This window comes from Fundulus heteroclitus, chromosome 11 (assembly GCF_011125445.2).
Source record: "Fundulus heteroclitus isolate FHET01 chromosome 11, MU-UCD_Fhet_4.1, whole genome shotgun sequence".
NCBI classification, from domain to species: Eukaryota; Metazoa; Chordata; class Actinopteri; order Cyprinodontiformes; family Fundulidae; genus Fundulus; species Fundulus heteroclitus.
The window spans coordinates 36,026,651-36,047,113 of NC_046371.1; the positions used below are offsets into that span (position 1 = coordinate 36,026,651).

A 20,463-nucleotide genomic window follows, 5' to 3' on the forward strand; every position below is an offset into this window, starting at 1 on the left:
TCAATTCAGACAACCAGAATCTATGCTATGGGACAGAAATGTTTTGTTTTCCCATCCATCCATCCATCCATCCATCCATCCATCCATCCATCCATCCATCCATCCATCCATCCATTTTCCTATACGTTTATCCCTGTTGGGGTCGTGAGGGGTGCTGGTGCCTATCTCCAGTCTATCGCAGGGGGTTAAACATGTTGAATCTAATCATTTTAACCCAATTTACTATAAAGCATTGTTTTCATTGACTCGTAGAAATGCTCACATTGATATATTTTCCTCTCAACCGCCAGGCAATTGTGTATTTCTGATGCCAGTTTCTTCCTGTGGAAAAGTTGTTTATTCCCACTATCACCACATGCTTGCTCAGGATTACTGCAAAATCAAGCACTGTATCCAGTCAACATACAGCTGGGCAAAACTGATCATCAGTTTCAAATTAAAAATCCGTTTTTCTTTTAGATATCATGTTTCAATACAAACCTAAAGAACAATTTTAAAACAAGTAATAAAGCATTAGTAACAACTAAGGATATGTATTCTCAGAAATTGTCATTAAGTAAACACTAAATTCCCCTAAGGACGGCAGACCTTGGGTTAATTACACTTTGTCAAACAGTGAAAATTAATGTACAAATTCTACTCGCAGAATTGTTTAAAAGTGCAAATATGTACACCTAGAAAATAACGCAAATCAATTTCACAAGACTGTTTGCAATCCCTCCTGAATCTTTCTAAAGCGCTTAAAGCTGACTCCACTACTGCCTGTTAGGCCACATGTGCTGTTTGCATGCACTGTACTTTGAAGTCCACCTTCATCTTGTTATTGAGATTTTCTATTTCTCAACATATTATTGAAATTATATTATTGCAGAACACAAAGTCAGCAGGACGGCCGTAAAATAGATTACCTTTTTTACCAAATTGAATTTTATGATCAGACAAACTGGGCTGGAATGATTGAATATTGTCTGCATCCAATTGAATTTGAATCTGTGTGGCTGGATTGTAGTCTATTGGTATGAAATGACTAGATCTGACCATATCATTCTATGAAATGGAATATGAATTATATCTGTCCCTCTTTGCCGTGATATGTGCTGTAAATTTGACACATATGTACATGAGGGCACCCAAAACTTGCGTGAAATGTTTAAAATAATTGTCAACAAGCTTGCGGCGCCGAAGGCAGTGCGGTTGGTGTTCAGCTTCATGTCTATGGCACCGATCAGCACCGATCTTTGTGTTTTACCGATCGGTCAATGTTGGCTCTGCGTAAAGGCGCAAGATGAAAATGTTCGCTCCCTGTGGCTGTGGGAGTGTGTGGGCAGCAGCAGAGCGAAGGCTTGTTCCTTTAAGGGTGGTGTCAGAGGCAGGCAGAGGAGGAGGAGGAGTGTGGCAGTCTCCGCTCACTTCTCCACAGCGAGGGGACTCCGAGAATAAACAATCCCCACAGACTGCACGCACCTCGCCGCCGCAGCTCACGCACAGTCGCGGTTTGAATGTGTGTCGCTTTTTGTTAGCAGCTGAATTTTACCTTCGTTTTAGTTTATTTTTTTTAATCTTTTTTTTTTTGTCAAGCCTTCTTCGCCATTTCTGCCTGCTGCCAAAAGTGTCGCGGCCGCTTTCATTGGATTTGCCTCCTCCTGTCGAATAACAGCGATGCGCCTCTCCGGCTGAGTGAGGGGTGGACGAGCAGGTAGGGGAATCTAGTTGCCGCACTTGAACGCACTGCCACATCGTTGTCACCGCTGATTTGGGTGGGAAAGCACTGGGGTGACACTATGTGGAGCATTATGACCGCTGGAATGGTCTTTTGCTGAGGATGGGGTAGGCTGGTTTGTGTCGCTGAAGTGGGCAGGGGCTCATATGGAGAGACGCGGTAGCGCTGACAGGGCTGCATAAAGAAGTGGCTCAGTGAGGCTGCCAGCCCCTCAGCCAGCAGCCTTAGCTGCCCCCGGTCCTCTCTGCCTCAAACCAGGCCGTTAAAGAAGCGTTTTAAAGGGGCCCAGTTAGCCCACGTTGGGAAAGACTCAGCTGCCATTACTAATTTCGACAATGGACGGTCCGAAAACCTCCCGCCGCTAAGTCTGTTTGAGCTTACACTGATGGGAATTCCGGCTCTTTTTTGAGATCCGGGTCGTTTTCTCGGCTCACCCGAAAGAATCGGCTCTTCTGACTCTTTTTATTTTCTACGCACAGTTAGTCTTATTTAGTTAGTTATAGATGGATAGATTGTTTATTATTCATGGCGAGTATTTCCTACAGATAAAAAGGGGGAATACCCTTTCTAATACAAAAATGTTAGTATTAGAAGGAAATGCTAAAGCTTTTCTTGGCTAGTACAACTGTACAATTTTCTTTGAGGTGTGACCTGCCATTGTTTTAAGCAGCTGTGTCCAACCTTTATTTGTTTTTAACTAAACTCAGGACACTGATAAAAACACATGCTGCTGGTTCAAATGTTCATTGACAGAAAATGGGGGGAGTTCTTAGTTTTGATGCATTGAATAAATAGGATTTTCAGCATTTCACCTGCTGACCATCGGCCATAGCAAATAACAGGAAAATTGTCCAAACAGATTCCAGTCTTTAGATGATATATTCATGCATCTTTAAACAGTGTACGGATCTGGCCTAATGTTATATAAGGCCCTACTAGAGTTTGTTTTGGGGCCCCTTTCATATGGATGATTTTTAACACAACTTGTTTTGTTGTTACCTAGTGACGCAACAGTAAACCTAACTGACCCTACAACAGAAAATGTTTAAAAATCATATTAGTCCTTGCATTAAATAAGTAGCAAGTTGAAGTGTTTATTTTAAACATTTTTGTTGTTCCTTTTTTCTATAGTCTGTAAAGGTGTGTTCAACACAGAAGACCGGGCAATTATTTATTTCTACCATGTTATTTAGGGAATTAAAAAAAAATCTGAGGTCTGATGTTTTATTTATTTTTTACTCTGACTGCTGCTGACACAGTTTTGAGTAATTTCTCCTATAGCGCTAAAGAAAATTCTACAGAAGTGAAAAGCAGTAACAATGGAAATTTAACTTACACTATTGCCAGACAATAAAGCTCGACCAGCAAGGAGTGATTTAATGCACAATAGTGCATTAGATAAAGGAATGATCTAAATGTATAGAAAGCATACTCAAACATGACAACTGCATGCATTTAGGCTTTTACCCTGGAGGCTTTAGAATAGCGCTAGGTGCACCACAAACCTGCACACAAACAATAATATATTAATGAAGGCCAACATGGGCCCCTAAGCGGCTGCCAAGTCTGCTTATACCTAGAGCCAGCCCTGATCGTGGTTAATAAAAATACACTATGAACAAGGATCCCAACAAAGAATAAAAATGGCAATTTCTGAATGGTGTCTATAAATAAAAGCAGCTAAACAAAAGGTTTTAACATTTAAAAACAGCTGTAGAAGAAGAAGCGCAAAAAAAGAAGCACATTCATTTGAAATGGTGCCTCCAATGGCAGAAATTAAATGTTTCATATTTTAATAGATGTCAGATTTATAAGACGTTTGTATGAGAAGTATTTAATTGCCATGTTGTTCATAAAAAATAACAGGTAATTTTTACATCCAAGCAAATTATAGCTTAGTAGTAGATTGTGTTATTTAGAAAATGGCTTTAGCATCTATATGTTAGCGGTTAGCATTGTTAGCACAGCTAGCATTACATTACTAGCTTTGTCAGTGTGATGTAATCCTTACCATTTATGACACAGTACAGTTGTTGTGCAGCCTTCCTGTTGTTCTCTGGACCTCTTGCTCTCTCTAGACACCGTGCATTCACAGCTCGAAATATATATTGTCTGCTTTTGAGTTTGTGACTGACCCCCGACAGGTCGGCATTTCCCTGCATCTTTTTTGTCTACGTTATAAAGACACCTCAAATCAAACAAAAAGCAAACGGCTCACAGACAGAAGTTTGCTTCCATTGTTGGTGTAAGCAAGCTGTTATGTCGGCACATCCTGGCTTTTTGTGCATCAGTACTTTGATTAAAGCGAAACCTTCCAAGCTACTGACACTAACTGGACTGGAATGATGATACGAGTGCACACTGTTGGAATGTAGCTCACTGACAGTAGGCTGCACAGCTTCTTGACTTGTCATAGAATAGTTTTAGCAGCTTTCTTTGCCTTCCTCGATGATTCTTTCTTTCTTTTCTTTTTCATGTGTGTGTGGATAAATGCTGTAAATGAGTCTTAAATTTGCCTCACATTGCTGCAGGGACCTGAGCCAGAAGCTGAGACAGTGGCACCGTACAGTAAACGCTGTGGCAGAGGTTGTTACGAAATGTCGCAAAGATTTGTTGCTACAACAAATCTACAACACAGCAGAGATGACATTCCTTCCTTTGGTCCGTCATAAACAGCCGCAGTCTGGAAACCTGGCTTTGCTAATGATCGTCATTAATGCTGGTTGCGTTTGTTCTCGCCACCTAAACTCCTGTAAAGAACTTCTTGTTCAAAAGCACTGGCTGTTGATTTTGATTCTCTGCTATAGTCTGTTACTTTGTGCCATCAGGTCAGATATATTTTGATTAATTTCTGGGAAATTTTGCTTGTGAGACTTCTGGAATGGACTCTCTGTGGGTGTTTTTTGTTACATCATTGGACTTTGGATCAGTGTGGAGACAGAGGTCAGGGCGGGAAAGTTTCTCTCTGTTACAAGAAAGAGGGCAAAGTACACCTTCAATACAGATTCTAAATGACCAAATTACCTTGCTTACTGGCATGTTTGTGCTTGTTTACAACAGGTGAAAGGAAAAAGTTCTTGCAGAATTAGTTGTAGCTGAAAAACATCAATCTGAAGTAATGTGAAAAAAGTCCAAGTTTTTAAAGCCCTCTAAAGTCAAACCTGCGCCTGGAGCTCTGCCTTTTAGCCTTTCTTTTGTTAAACATTTAAGCTGCTTAATTATTTGACCTGAACTCACACAAGATGTTCAAGGTAGCTCGGCTCGTCCTCTGCTGCCTTAGATTACTAAAACCTCCACACATACAGCCACAATTTGAAAGTTGCTGCACATAAAGCTGTTTCCCAGTGTGCAATGGGGCCTGTGTGTTGTAGCACGGTGGAACCCGTGCGTCAGACAGGCTGGATTTGACTGAACCATCTGCTGTCGGTAGAGATGTATAGTAGGTAACCTTTAGCAACACCAGAGAACATTCAAATGGCCCGATGCAAATGATGTCAAGGCTGCTGAACAGTTCCAAGACTGGACTCTGCACTTGTCTGTCTTGTGCACCGGCTGCTTTTCATCACAGCAAATCTTATCTGCCATCAAATAAAACCAGCGCTGCTGCTGCTGCTGCTGCTGTATGAACGTTGGGCGTTTGACGCAAGGGAGCGCTTTGTGGTCACAGAGGTGTGGTGATGAAACACAAACGGTCATTTCAGAATCTCATGGCATGTTGCTCCTTTGTCTTCATAAATATGTCCCCATATTGTGGTGTGGTTTGTTCTTGACAGGGTGATGCGACAGACATGGAGGCATCAGCCTCTCGGTACAGTACAGCACTTGCACAACAGCTCGAGAGAGCGGGGAGACAGAAGTGTGGGTGGCTTCCTGCTTTTTGATGGCTGCATTCCTCTGGAAGCGAGAGGAGATGGGATTAATGTATATTCCACCAGAGCAAGTCTTGGGCATTTACTGCAGAGTTCTTGATTTATTATAGACCTGGGAGATGCCCAGCACTTGTCTTGTTGGCCACTGAACATTGTTCAAGGGCACTTTGACTGTGGCTGTTGAGGAACAGCATTACGCTTCTCATCTCCTCATGGGCCAGCACTTTGTCGGCCCTGCGGGGATTCAAACCACAGACCTTTAGGCCATCGTCTCATTTCTCTAATTGTCTCGGCTCAATAATATTCACGGGAACGTCCACTTAGCCAAATGGTTTTATTGTTTACTCAGTAAACACTCCAACAATAGTCAGTGCATGTGCTGTTATTGGGCAGAGATGGTCTTTACAGCAATTAGGCTGTAAATTTCTCACACGGATTGAAACATTTGTCCCATATTAATGAGACAAAAGTTAATGATGATCAGATGGATGTTTTTATTGGTAATTTGAACCCATGCCTCTTCCTCTTGTTTCATATTTGCGCGTGGATAGTGTCCGTGTTAGATTGATATCATAACCATACATTTTAGCAGCCGTTTCTACGTCCCTTCTGCATAGAATGTTATCCATTGTTCTGTTAAAGACTATAATTGGGAGAACAACAGACTGATAGTAACTGGTCCGAATAGCTGCTTGTTTAGCCTGCAGCCGACTGCTTAGTAGATATGCAGCTTGCAGCTTGCCAGTTGCAGATTTAAAACACCATTGTCTCAAGGACAAGAGTCTGTGCTTCTCTTTTAGTTTCCACACCCTGGCTGTCTGTATTTTTTCAACCAGAAATATTTCCAAACTTAGAAATGTATCTTTCTTGTTGGCGAGGGAAAACTGTGGGAGCCTTCTTTTAGCCAGCTGACTAGCAGTGAGAAGCAACAAGTGGGGGAAGGGCAGAGCGGCATTATCTTTAGCTCATTACAGCCGAAGAAAGCTCCCATCACTCCTGCACGTTCTCGCTCATCTCGTTAAATGTCATTGGTTTAAAGCTGTAACTTCTTAAAACCCTTGTGCCCTGATACCAATGAGCCTCCTGTGGGCAACATCTAAACTTTGCCACTTTTATATACGTGGTAAAATAATTGTCAAATAATGCCTGTACAACAAATAATGTTTGTACCGGCATCTGTTTATGGGCATTCTTGGCAGTCTTTGTGAGCCATTTATTTTGTTTATATCGATATCGTAATTATATCGTATCAACAGAAATTAAGAAAGATATTGTGTTATAAGTGGCTTATAAGATCGTCCAGCCCTAGTTGAAAGGATAATCTGGCCACAGGGTTTCCCCCAGAAAATAGGATAATCCTGGTGGTATTGTTTTTGAGGGTTTCGGTTTGGGGAATGAGGATGTGCGATGACGTTGCGTCGCCTCGACAGAGGGTCGCTGCGTGAACGGACTGTGCGTCAAGCTAATAACAGCTAGCTTGTCATCTTATTTCTACTGGAAGGTTTCCTTCCGGACGGGAACCGTACTTACTGTTTTATGTCGCTCTCAAACATCAAGGCATTTAAAATAATCAAGCGACGCTTCGCCTGGCGTTGGGGCGAGTAAAGCATGGCGGACTGCCAGGCTTATAATACGCTGGAGGAAGCCGTGGGCCATGCATGAACTGCATAAAACTCCGTGATGTGGTCGAGTCCAGTGGTCATTTTGGAATGGCAGCATAAACAGGCATGTCTTTGTAGCCATATTGCAGTACCGTTTTTCAAACAGGCTAGATTGTCACAAGGTTATCAAGTAACATTATGTCTTTTCAATTTTTCTGCGCTGCATCTTCTGCCATCATAATGGCATTTATGACGTGTAAAGCTAAAGGGTGAACATGGGGCGTCTGGACTGAATTGCATATGTAGGAAGAACCGGACTGTGAAAAAACATAGGTTCACAACCTTCTGTGCAATAGAATCCTTCAGACTGCCCACCATTTCTCTTCCACTTGAAGTTCTCCACTTTTCTGCTTTCTTTACATCCTTTTAATTTAAAACCAGTTCAGTTTCTGACTAGCCAGAACCGGTCAGGTCCTATCAAGCCGAAACTCGACCTGTTCTGGTTGTATCTTCTTCTTGGTGTGGCTTTCCTTTTTCTTCTGGTAATTGTGATTAAGTATGCTCTGAGGAGAAAAAATTGTAAAACTACAGAATATTACTTCGCCTGATTATAAATGAAAAAACCCTTCAGAAACTTAGCTGGTAAATTGCAGCTAAACTGTGACTCCTGTAGGTGTTTCTGCCTTCGAACAGAAAGCACCCAAAGTCAATGGAAGTCATCTTGATGACGAGGCGGGAACAGCTAAATGGCGCTTTACAGCCGTTGCTCCCAGATAAAGGGGCGGAATGACGAGATGTGTGGATGAAAGATGAACTCCTCCTCTGCGGCCCCTGAAAGCTACGCTAACCCGGGCTCGTCTGTTGAGTGACACTCCCTTCACCCCCCCCCCCCCCCCACCCCACCCCACCCCTCTGCCTTCATGCTTCACCTTGGCCTTGGTGCAATGACAGGCCCTTCAATTATCCCTACCGATTGATCGCTGCTGATTGCAATTGCCGTGAATTATTTAGACTTTGCTGAAATCGCCCGCTAAATGGAAAGGAGGCCAAGAGGGCAAGATATCGCGGGTCAAATAAATTACACGTTTTGAGGCACAGGTGCCTTTCAGGAACTACGGCGGCGGAGTCCAAAGTCTGCGGATCTATGAAGGATTGCTGCAGCATCAAGTATGAAGCGAGGAGAGTTGTTAACTCAACTCCAAAGCCCCGTTACCTCCCTCCTTTTCTACATTTGGTGAAGATGGAAGAGATGTAGACCAACACAGCAGACCTTCTGGGTGACATGAGAGGACCTGACTTCTCCTGGCCAGGCTGCAGTGGTCACAGCAGAGGAAGGGAGTGGAACTGACTCCCACTTGTCTCTCTGCCTCTCTCTGCTTCCCTTGCTCCTGTAGCAGAGCTGCTGCCCTGGGGCTGTAGAGGTGCAGTAGGAAGGTTTCTCTACCATTGTGGTGAGTGCGGGAACGGTCCCTTTTTTTTTTTTTTTTGCCACAAGCAGGCCAATGTCCCTGTCGTGAAAGAGTGGGCGGCTGCATCGGGAGCGAGGACAGACTCTTGCAGATAGGAGACCTGCCAAGTCAGGGTATGCATGTAATAGAAAATGTCTGTTTCTCACAGGGTGATGAGTCTTTTCAGCTTTTGTTGTCATGGTTTTGTTGTGACTGCCTAAGGATGCAAGGATGTAATTAAATCTGTGCTAGGCCTTGTTGTAATGGTGCATCTGTCAGACCGGCACCTTCTCTACAAAAACTATTCCTGTTGCCTGCAAATGCATAATAGCAAAAGTTCTTGGTTTGCACCTGAGGAGCCTGAGGGCCGAAGGCCAGGGCGCAGGGTCACCCAGCTCAGAGGCTGAGGTCGACCGTTTGCCGCTGGGTCTTATTTTAACCAGGTTATGAAGCCGGAGTGCTGACGAGAAGCTGCGGCTAAGTGAAAATGCCACTCATCTCTGAAGAGTCCCTGGCCTCGTCAAGGTTAGTGGTTTGTCTTTGTAAGTTGAGGGATTGATGCATGAGCCTGTCTGGCGCTGAATTCAAAGTCCAAGGCTGTCACAGGCAGCAGCCCACCCCCCCCCCCCCTCCACCCTCTCTTTTCGCAGGCTATCACAGGGCCCTGTCCTTCCCAACTTCTTAGCAGCCTGTCCTTTTGGGAACCTTGAGCAGCCCAGGCAAGGACACAGCGTCTGGTGCAGTAAGCCTGTGGAGAGAGGGGGAGGCTTTACGTAACGTTCTGCTTTAAACATGGGTGTATGACTTCCCTGACACGGAGCAGTGCGGTGCAGAGCAGCACAGCTCACAGCACACGTCCCCCTCGGCCCACCCCTCCTGGACGTGGAGGGGGCTGAGGAATCCCTGCAACTTAATTATATCTTTCTCTTTTAAAAGCTTTCTTTTTAAATTAAATTTTCCCAGGCAATTAACTAAAGAGGAGTTTTCAGAATTTATGAATGAATGATGGATATATTGCACAGGACGACGGAGAGAGAGAGAGAGCAGGAGGTGGAAGAGAAGGAGAGGGCATGCTTGGAGGCTCTGTCTCTGGCATTTCTTCTTACTGTGAATAAAGTGATAGTTTGGCTAAATTCAGGGACTGCTGAACTGGGAGCTGTCTGAGGTGTTTGAGTTCCATAGAAGGGGGGCTGGTCATTTTATCCCCTTTGTCATGTCTGATTCTAGCAGTTTTAATCATTTCATAACCAAAAAGTCAGAGGAGCAGTCCACCTCAGGATGTTACAGACTAACCATGCGCCAATTTCTACCCACTTAAAGGAGTTATTTTGTACCTACATTTACATCCGATCATCAAAAGCAATTTTCAGTTGTCTATTCTTAGTGGGCTGCATTGAAATGGGTATATGACCACTAAATGTTATCTACTAATACGGCTGGACAATAATTCAATAAACCATATATATTGATCGATGGACGTATGGTGCAATAGGAAAAAAAATGTCAATAAGGTTGAATAGAATAACAGTTTTCCTTCCTCTTGCATTCCAGCCTATCATGCAGGTTAATGCCACAGTTATTACATCTTCCCAACCAACTGCAAACGCAGACCCAGGAATGTGCCTTCAACAAGCTCCGCCCCCTTCAAAGATTACAGCAAGCATGCTTTCTTTTTTTTTTTTTTTTAACTTGCAGTTTTGGTAGAAAGTTGGTTGACTAAAGGGTTGAGTTTGGATTCAGTGTTTGTTTGTCTTTATCTAAAAACAGGCAATTAAGAAATTGCATAAAATGGCCAGGGCTGCACTTAAAATATGTTTAATTTGTTTTAGAATTATTGATATTGATCAATATCATTTAGATTCTATCGATATGAGGTCACAATCTTTCAGGTTTCATAAAGATCAGAATCCCAATGGATGGAAATGGATGTAAAATGTTCACAAAATGAAATCTATATATGTTTATATGCACTGGATTCATGTAGATGGTTACAAAATGGTTTGCTTACATGTACTGGACAAAATGGAAGTGGGTTAGGACAAGATGGGAATAAAAAAATTTCCAAACCGGCATATTGACCCAGAGCCCCAAAGCACCATTTATCGTTCTTTTTTTTTTTTGGCAACATGTTAATTCGTTAACATCACTTTCACTACATCTGCATATCAGAAACACACGTTGCTTCATCTGGTGTTGTGTAACTTTTTGGCCTCTAGTGATGAGCTGAATGGTTGCCGGGCAACAGGAGTATCTTTGCGAATGGCAGCGACAAGGCGAAGCTTTGGAGTGGCTATCGGGAGTGTTTCATTGAGGAATACCACAGGATTTCCTCTGAAATGCTCGTTATTCAGGTTATTCCAAGTGGATATTTGTCAATCATCAAGCGAGAGGTTCCATTAGAGAGGCAGGAAGACCTTCCCGTAATGATTCTCAAATTACAGATTGCCCTCTCAATCCATATCAAATTGCCAATAAACACCTAAATGGCTCATTGCACTTTCTTCAGTAGAACATGGCTGAACGTGTGCAATATGTCTAAATGGAAACATAAGTGCTCTCCGATGCCACAAAGGAAAGGCAGAGGTCATTTAGCATAACCTCAGTCTCCCTTCAAGTGCTGTGAATTTCTGAAACACGCCATCCTTTTCAGTGACCCTTAAGCCTACTTGTAAATCCATTAGTGAGTTTGTGTTGTTCACAACAGTCGTCACTATAGTAGTAAAGAGACAAGCTGTGGTTGAGAGCTACATCTTTCTCAGAACCGCGTTAGAAGGCTCCCAGTTGTAGAGAGGAGCCATCTGAGAAGAGGTGGAGAGCAATGGACTGATGACTGGAGGCAGCCGTATGACCTATTACTTAGGGAAAATGGACTGGTGACCAGAAGATTGCTGGCTCATACTCTGCTCATCCTCTGCCCTTGAGCAAAGGCAATTAACCTGGATTCATCCAGTAAATATCCAGGCACAGAAATGAAGAGATGGGGAAGAGTGATAATCGTGTAAGTGACTTTGAATTAGAGTGTCTACTAAGCAGCAAGATTAATACGGCTAATAGAATCAGAACTTGTTTTCAAGTTATCAAGGACCCAGGACTGCTGAACATGTAGAGTGAGCGGTTCCCCCTCCTCCAGCGCCTCTATCTGTGCACTCTTCCACATGCAGGCATTTACAGACTTCTCTCTTTTCCTCGGGCATTAAGGCTTGACCTTGACCTGATTGCCGAGCCTTTTTAAGTAACTCTCCAGAAGGAGATCCAATCATGTGACCCAGTTCACCCAGCGTCACCCTTCATCCTCTCTCCTGACCTTGCATGTTTATGAGGATGAAGGGAGGGGCAGGGGATGCTGGCCACAGGCCTATATGTAGCTGTCGGACCTGTCATTCAGTCGGTAATCACTCCACGTTCAAACAGGGTTGAGGTCATGCCAGATCCCATGCGGCTCCGACCATCTAAGCTCCCCCATCGCCGACCCCTCTTGTCTCGCTTCGACTGTGGTGACGAACTGAGCAGGTTTAGTCATCCTCTAAGTTCTCAATCACTTAAACCAGCATATGTCAGGGAAAGGTCATTCCTTGTGCACAATGATTCATGTGCAGAGTGAGCTGGCCGCTTGGATTCCTGTTATTGCAGTTGCCTTCGCTCACTCAGACACTCTCTACAGCTGCCCTGCTGTTTCAACCTCGCTGGGTCGTTGTCTCACTTTAGAGCACCCTGCTGTCTCTGTCTCTGAGTATTTTTATGCTACTGTATTCACATCTCTAACTCATGGATATCTTTACCATGTGGCTGGGTATATCCAGACCCAAACTAACGTTGTACAACTACTCTAACGAGTGTTACCTGAGTAGCAATTTTTCTGAACACTGTCAGAGACATTTTCAGAGAATCCTGTCTTTATGGCATGAACAATTAACAATGATGTGAGCCTTAACTCATCTGTTTTTGGTTTAATTAAAGTCTAACATTTTGCACTAGACAGGATTGTACTACTCTGTGAACAAATTCTGAACTGAACCACCAATTTTTGAAGCCTTGGGTTTGTCATTCAGTTATTGAAGTACAGACAAAGGTTCACACTTAAAGCTGGGCCAAAGAACCATTCACAAGTTGATCACAGGGAGGAGATCTAGTTGAGGGGAGTCGGACCCATAAGGAAGCAAGCATCTAGCTGTTGTTCATCAAGGATTCCTTAAAGCGCAACACCCTGGGCTGTCTTTATATTTATACCATCTTTATGTTGGTTTTGTGATTGTTATATGTTTTGTTTTTGTAAAGCTGCTCCAGTAAGAATTGTAAGTCCAATTTCCAGTTTCTGTAAAGCTTTGACCTGTCTAAGCCAATTATAGCTGATTCTAATTGCTCCTTAGGAACGCTGATAACACCTCACTGACTCTGAAAGTGGCCAACACTGAGAGTTTTTCCCTCAGTAACACCGTCCACGCTGAACAGGACCGCTGTCACGGTGACCTGGGAGCTCTTGGTGTAGTTTTGTTTTTTTCCACTGATCTGGAAAAGATCCGGTTTTCGAGTTTCCAAGTGGCCAATTAAACTGAAACCTGGAAACCTGGTGCATCGTCTTCTTTTCCCTTGTCATAGAGACAATCTCAAGGCAGCACGTTGTTTAAAATATTGCCTTTCTTTCCTGAAGTTATGACGTTCCTCCACTGATCAGGTCACGTTGGCCGCACAGTTTCATTGGTAGTGGAATTGTAAATGTCAAAGACAAACCTATATGTCCAATTTTGTCAAAACTAAAATGATTAGCTTTTTATGCCAATCCTGGAGTTTTATGAGCCTTGACTGAGGTGTGGATATTCATCTAGTTCTAAAATCTCACATCAAACAGTAGCATTGGATCACACAGCTGTGTAATTAGCATGGCTAATTAAATTATTTAAGCTTTACTTGTGAAAGAAGCCGCATGAACAATTTGTTGTGCTACCAACTCAGATTTTTCATCAAATGTGAGGTTTCATGTCACATCAGCGTTTTCCCACTGCTGTTGCATACAGTGTAAATGTTTTAGTTGAGAAAAGTAAAGTCATAACTCATGCACCAGTCATCTAGTTATAAGGGATTGAGTGACGACAGCTTTTAAACAAAGTTGGTTTTTAGAAGCATTCCCCCCCCCCCTTTTTTTTTTTTTACAGAAGGGCCATGCCATCTGCTCCTTTCTTGTCTTAGCCAGCTGGATGTTTGGGTTTGTTGACCCATATTTGGGTTTGTTGACCCACCTGCTCCCTATGTGTGGCACAAGGTTTTGAAATCAAAACCCAGTTGCCGTCTGCTCCGGTAGCAAGGAGCCACACACGTAAAAGCAACCAGTAGCTAGTAGAAACTGGTTGATCATTTCTTTTTCCAGCCTCCACCAGCCAGGGTGGGGGGGGGGGGGTCTCCTCTTGTGTAACTGAACCACGTTCAATAAGAAGCTCTGCAGGTTCCTAACACGTGTGTCATTTTCAGCTTGGGTTGTTTAAGGCGGGAGCCTAGCGAGGCTTGTGTAATGCATGTGACTTTTCTTTTTTTTTTGGTCTTGTTGTTGTTTTGTTGCAGTGCGATCACACCAAAGGTTATCAGAGGAGTTAGGCGCTTGTATAACCATGTTTACAAGTCTAGCATTGGCACCGGAGCCAGACAAACGGCCTTTATCCCGGGCCTCTTTCTGTCTAAGCCTCCTTCCCTTCCATTCAGCATTGACCTTGGTACTTACGAAGAGGCAGGGCTTGACCTACATTCGCCCCCTTAACTGGAACTATCACCGCCAACCCCGGCTCAAAAAAAAGGACCTTCGTCCTCCTCCATCCAACAGTCGCTTGGTTCCTCCGTCTGTTCTGATTCCTTTGCTTTAAACGCAAAGAGAATGAAGTCTAGCAGGAAGAGTTTGGAAGCATTGATAGCTACACGGGGAAGTGGAGCAGAGGACACCAAGCCTGTCTGTGAGGCACCAGCATGTCTGTGTGCACTGGGTCACCGTTAGCACGCAGGGGCTTAGCGCCGCGCTGGTGAGAGTTTAGAGGCAGGTCAGCCCGCGTCTGCTGTTCAGAGTGTCAAACTGGGGCTAGTGCTAAGGAGGAACCCTGAAAACGCACGCAGGCCTTGGCATCTGTTTGATGTGGGGCAGCAAGGAATATCCTTTTTAATAGGATCCATGTAAGAAAGTTGTTAAACATTTGCTGAGTCGGCGTGGGTCAGTATCAAAGCCCGCTGGTAACGTGGCCATCTGGAGCAGAAGAAAAGTCTTCTATTAAGTGGAAACCTTTAAACTAAAAAACTGTTCTTTATGTAAATGAACTGTTAATATTACTGCTGCGAGATCTTGTCTAATTGATGTAATTGATTTTGCTCCACAAATACATACAGTAGAAGCGAGATTACACACGTGTGAATTAACAGTTGGAGTTTTCCGCCATAGAACATGTGAGGAATCGGATCAAACTGATATTTTGGGGAATGCATGAGCTAGGGATGTGAAGGTCGACAGATTTGCACAGCTTCACGGATGCAGCATGACAGAACGCAGCTTTTCCAATCAAATCTAGATCTATCATTGTTAGTTTTATATTTGTTTTGGTCAAATCCAGACGGTTTGGGCGAAAACTCCGTTTGGGAAAAGGAGATTGTGTGAGGCTCTGCTTCTGTGGCCATTCCTGGTGCGGAGAAGTGGCATTTTTCTCACTAGCGGCTCCGACTGTTTGGGAAGAGAACTTTAGAGAGCGTGGAAAAATGAACACCCAAAGTGATTTTAATTCACAGCTGAATTCAGCCCGATGATGTGGATCCACCACAGCTTCCAGGAGATATTTTACAATAAGGTTAGGTTTGGCATCCTGTACATTTCCCTAAGCTTCCGCTTTCATTTTTAAATACCCCTCCTTTAAGTGATAACTTCATTTTTATTATTTATAGTCACTGAAAGGTTAAAGAACACATCTGTTGCATGGACGGTTTTCGTAGATTGCTTGGAGGCCTTCTTTTAACAGAACCTAGTCTGAAGTGGGTATGAGCTGAACAACATGTTGCCTGAAGTCTGTACCTGCTGTTGGATTTAGCTCGCCGGACCCATTTAGTAGCCGTGTTACCTAATTTTGGGGTTTTGTTTTACAGTGTGAGACAGTAGGTGCCTAATTTATACCTCTTAGTTGGCTGCACTCTTCCCTTGCCTCGGTCACATACATTTTGTCATCAAGCTGCCCATCAGAATATACCAAGGGTCTCTGTGGACATCTTTGTGTAACCCAGATTTCTTCAACCATGTGGGCACCTTATTCTGGCACAGACAACAATAGTGTGAGCGCGGCGCCAAACCAAAGCACATAACAAAGATGAGAGGTCAGATCATTCTCAGAAGAGGAGGGGAAAAAACTACAAAGCCTGTTTTAAAGAAATACAGTAAAAAGATATCTGCTGTTTCGCAAGTGTGGATGCTCTCAATGGGGCAAGAAGAATCCAAAGACTGCTCTGATATTTAGCTGAGAAATCGCTTTATTCTTTCTTTTCAGATCTATTCTTCTTCTCCTCTAAATATTAGACAGGATATAACAAAGATGTATGGAAAAACTGCAGTTTTTCAGCTAAGCCACAGCTTGCATTGATAGAAGGGTGTGCTTGTCTGCAAGTACGTAGAGTGGCTAGAGTAGTTGTCCTGGAAATTGAAGGTTGTAAATTCCTTCTGTCACATGTCAATGTGCCCCTGGGCAAGGCACTTAACCCCAAATTGACTACCAATCTGCGTATTAGTGTATGAATGTGGGTGCAAATTAGTGAGTGATACTCCAGTGTAAAGCCCTTTGAGTGGTTGGTATGACTAGAAAAGCTCTGTAAACATTTAGTCCATTGACCATTAGAACAAGTCCTTAAGACTAAGTGCCCGTTCAAACTTTTCTAAGAAGCACATCACTGTTAAATGTTTTCCACAATCGGAAAAATGTTTATGTTTTGAAGCTGGGGTTTCCTCTCGTTTGTCCACCACACTCAGGTGACTTTCTCTGACAGCTTGCAGAAACAGGTAGGGGAGGGCCAAAATGGGCTGTTTAAGGACGCAGAACAGCCTGCAATGTTTCTGGCATCACGTTAAAAAGAGCTTAATCGTCAGGAACAGTCTGATGGAAATTTTAAGACCTTTAACTTGTGACTGAAAAGAAAAAAAAAATCTGGTATTCCTCGGACATCGGGGGGTTGTTGGGTTTTAAAAGAGCTCAGATGTGTGACAAAGTGCAGGTGTCTGGGAGCAACCTTGAAGCTTGAGAAAAGCAAGCAAAACATACGAAGAATTGTTCCATTGTTCTGTAAAGGTAAAAGATTTTGAAAGGTAATTAAATGTCAGTCTAAGTCTTACAAATGTCGCTCTTGGGTGGAACTAAACAAAAGGTTGCCAAGCAACAGCAATTCCCCACTGAGTGATGATTTTTGGCCGGTAAATTAATATTTAAATGACCAGTCGAAGGTGATCGCTGATTGGGTGTTCCACGCGATCTTCTCAGCGAGACATCCAGCACAGATGCAGATGGTCCAGCAGAAAGAGACTCCCTTCTGAATGAATGAAACCATAGATGGCACTCGGAGGGCCGCGGTGTGGTGAACGGACGGGGTGAGGGCGAAATAAAAAGAGGTGAATGAGAGAGCGCAGCTCAAAGAAGGAAGTGCTTGCATGAGAGCACGGCGGTGTGTGATCTCAGATATATCATGTGCTGTCCTGACCGTCATGGAGGAATTTAAAGGGGCCAGAGTCATGCTTCCAGGCATTAGGGCAGCTCATGGCTCACTTAGCCCTGTAACACCTCTCTTAGCCAGGAGCGCCTCGTAATTTTTCAAGCTGGATGACATGTCATACCTTAGCTGGTGTTAAATGACGTGCGTGTACGCTTGTGTTTTAAAAAAGCAAAGGATCTTGTTTAGGCTTCTGAGTGGGACATGGGCTAATGACCATTTAGAGGATGAGAGATAGGAACCAGGAGATGGACTCGAGAGATGACGTTAAACCTCAGGAGCAGTTGTTGCATCAAGGCGTGGGAGGATTTTTGCCAGAAATACACCAGGTCAGCTAATAAGGGTTCCTTTAATCCAAAGGCCACAGGAGTACATCACCAGAATGCAGGGATCAATCACAGAGGAGTCCATGTGTCCTTCTTTTTATAAACTTCTTTTTTCCCTTTGCCCCCCACCACCCTCCCCTTTTTACTGTCTCTCTCGATCATGCCCTGCAGAGCTCTTCGCACGATCTTAGGGAGGGGATAAAGGAAAGAAGAAGGGAAAAAAAAAGAAAGCAAGAACAAAAGTGGGTCAGGGCGACCTATTTCTTTTCCCACAGTTCACGGAGGCAGAGGGTGGCGGTGTTATCGTCAGTTAGACGAGGAGCGGGGCCTGATGGGGAGGCAGGGCCTTGTCGCGAGACGCAGCCACTCAGAACTGGGTCAGCGGCAGAGGCTACGTCTTGTAAACGGCTTGTCATACCGGGGGAGAAAAGCTGCAAATGAACCATAGATTATACGCCCCAAGCTGAGCACCGAGGTCTCTCCTCTTCTACAGCCCCACACTGAAAAAAAAAAAGAAAAACCCTGTTCATACTATAAGCTTTACAGTGGAGCTGAGTCTCCAAAGCGCTGCCACCTCCTTTAAGGTCCTCCCTCCCCTCTCTCAGTCTCCAGTAATAGCATTTGATTACTGCAGTCAGACCTGACAAGCTCAAACCCCAAGCCACACATGGTTTTAAGTAAAGATTCTTTTCACATTGCTCCTTCTTTGTCATACCGGTGGCTGTTTTCTAAATATATCCAGCTTTCTCCCACATTTGCCTGGCTTTATTTAGGTCACTGTATTTACTGGAACAAGTTCAACCGTGGTTTACAAGTGATTTATATATATATTGTATTTGTAAAGTAATTGGATCATGTTAGGCATTTTTTGTTTTCCTAAGGACCACAGAGCAGCACAAAACGTACAAAAGCCCAAACTGAAATACAAAGACTGCTTCACTTCATTTAGTATAAATGTCACATTTGTTTTAGCTGTGATACAATGTTAAAGGAGCTATAAGTAATATAAGTAAGATATTTACTGTGAAATCAACTTAAATTATTCTCATTTGTCACCTGGAATGGAAGTAACATTCCCCATAAACAACCGGTCCTCTCCATTAATAATGTCTTAGTCAAGCTATGCTCCTTTCAAACCTAGGGTTACGGTTTGGGACTACTTTGGTTCAGAGTGTAGCCCGTGTTTACTTCCTGGTTCCTGAGCCAAGCATACGAGATTTTCCAGGGTTCCCAAAACAGAGCGCAGCATTTGTTATTTTATCTTGGCAAAAGAGCAGCTACCTGCTAACATGGAAGCCAGTAAGAGAAGCAGACCGGAAATAGAACAGAATACAACATCATATATCTTTCCTTTGGATGTAAAAATTCACAACAGCAACACACTGTTCAAAAACGGCATATTAGATTGTTGTGATTAGCAAGCTGTTGTACCGATTTGAGCCACTAGGTGTCAGTATTACTTATAGCTCCTTTAATTATAAAGCTTATTTTTGTTTGTTTCTAAAAATCCAATACGTGAGGGACCGGTGGTAAAGAGGAAGACATATTTGTTCTGTTACGGCGGGCATTTTACAGGCTGTGCCGCTGACAACAAGATCGTCGATGTTCACTTTGTTGTCAGTTGTTCAACAAGAATCTTGATTTTCAAGCAGAACTAGCACTCCCATAGAGCCACAGCACCTCTGTGAGGGAGTTGCTTGTAAAACAAAACACTGACAGAACAGTTTTATTTCTACTATTGTTAAAGACAAGTAATTTTTTAAAGATAAAACGGTTACTTGTACATACTGTGTGGCTCATCTAGGAAAGACGATGTGAGAGTTTAAGAGTTCAAGCCCTGCTCCAGCTCCTCCCCCTTATTATGCCCATCAATGGGTTCATATAAGGCTTTCTTGTCAGATTAAAAGTGCATTTAAAAAACAACAACTTTTAAGCTGGTATGAAACATACTTTTCATTAAGCCTACCTTTCTCTATTAAAATGTGTTTTTTTTTTATTTGTCAGATGTAATATTCTAATCTGAAATGTGATATTTTCATAACTATAAGCGGAAAATCACCATAATGAAGGCTTGGAAACAGTCTGTGTGGAATTAATCTATATAATGTATTTTACTTTGTGAGCTGAAGTATTGAAATAAATTAACTTCTCAATAATTTAAATATAAATTCTGTAATGTAATAATTCAAATTTATTGAATTTGACTGTATAACAAGTTTAGCCTGGACGCCTAGACCATCTAGACATTGTTGGGACGTATTTTAAGTAAAGAATGCTCGCTTGGTTGGTACCGCTATCAAAACAAGATGAAATGAGGAAAATTTTGGTTTATAGTTTCTGTCAACTCTGTATGATTTCTGGACATGGATTATGCTTCTGAAGTTATCGTGGATTGTGTGGGATGTAAATGTTATCACCATATATTGTAATACTATTGTAATAATGATAAAAGTGATGATAAAAGACTATTACCAGCTGCTTGTAGTCTTTTTAGGTAACTTTATAGGTGTGACTACATGCCAATTATACCCCCATAAATACAAATACTGTTCTTAAAAAACACAATTAATAATAAACCAAAATTCTAAATATGTTTCATCAGGACACGTTACATAAAGAAAAGGGATTTGTATCACTAAACTGCACACATTAACAGCATTTAATTATGTTCTTGAATTTATTGACATTTACTGATGCCCTGCAGAAACCAACAGTGGATAAAATAGCTAAAATAACAATAACGATATTAACGCTTTTGGGGGGTTATCGACATTAATAATTGGAATCTTAACG

General features: G+C 42.8%; 1 protein-coding gene across 1 annotated transcript in view; it reads left to right on the top strand.

The window, feature by feature from the left end:
• Window positions 1-1,359: 1,359 nt before the first annotated feature.
• nrip1b (nuclear receptor interacting protein 1b) overlaps window positions 1,360-20,463 on the top strand; it is a 55,001-nt gene continuing 35,897 nt past the window's right edge. Inside the window, exon 1 of the mRNA XM_012868136.3 lies at window positions 1,360-1,696. The gene's annotated coding sequence lies outside the window, so the exon portion shown is untranslated. The remainder of the gene's footprint in view (window positions 1,697-20,463) is intronic.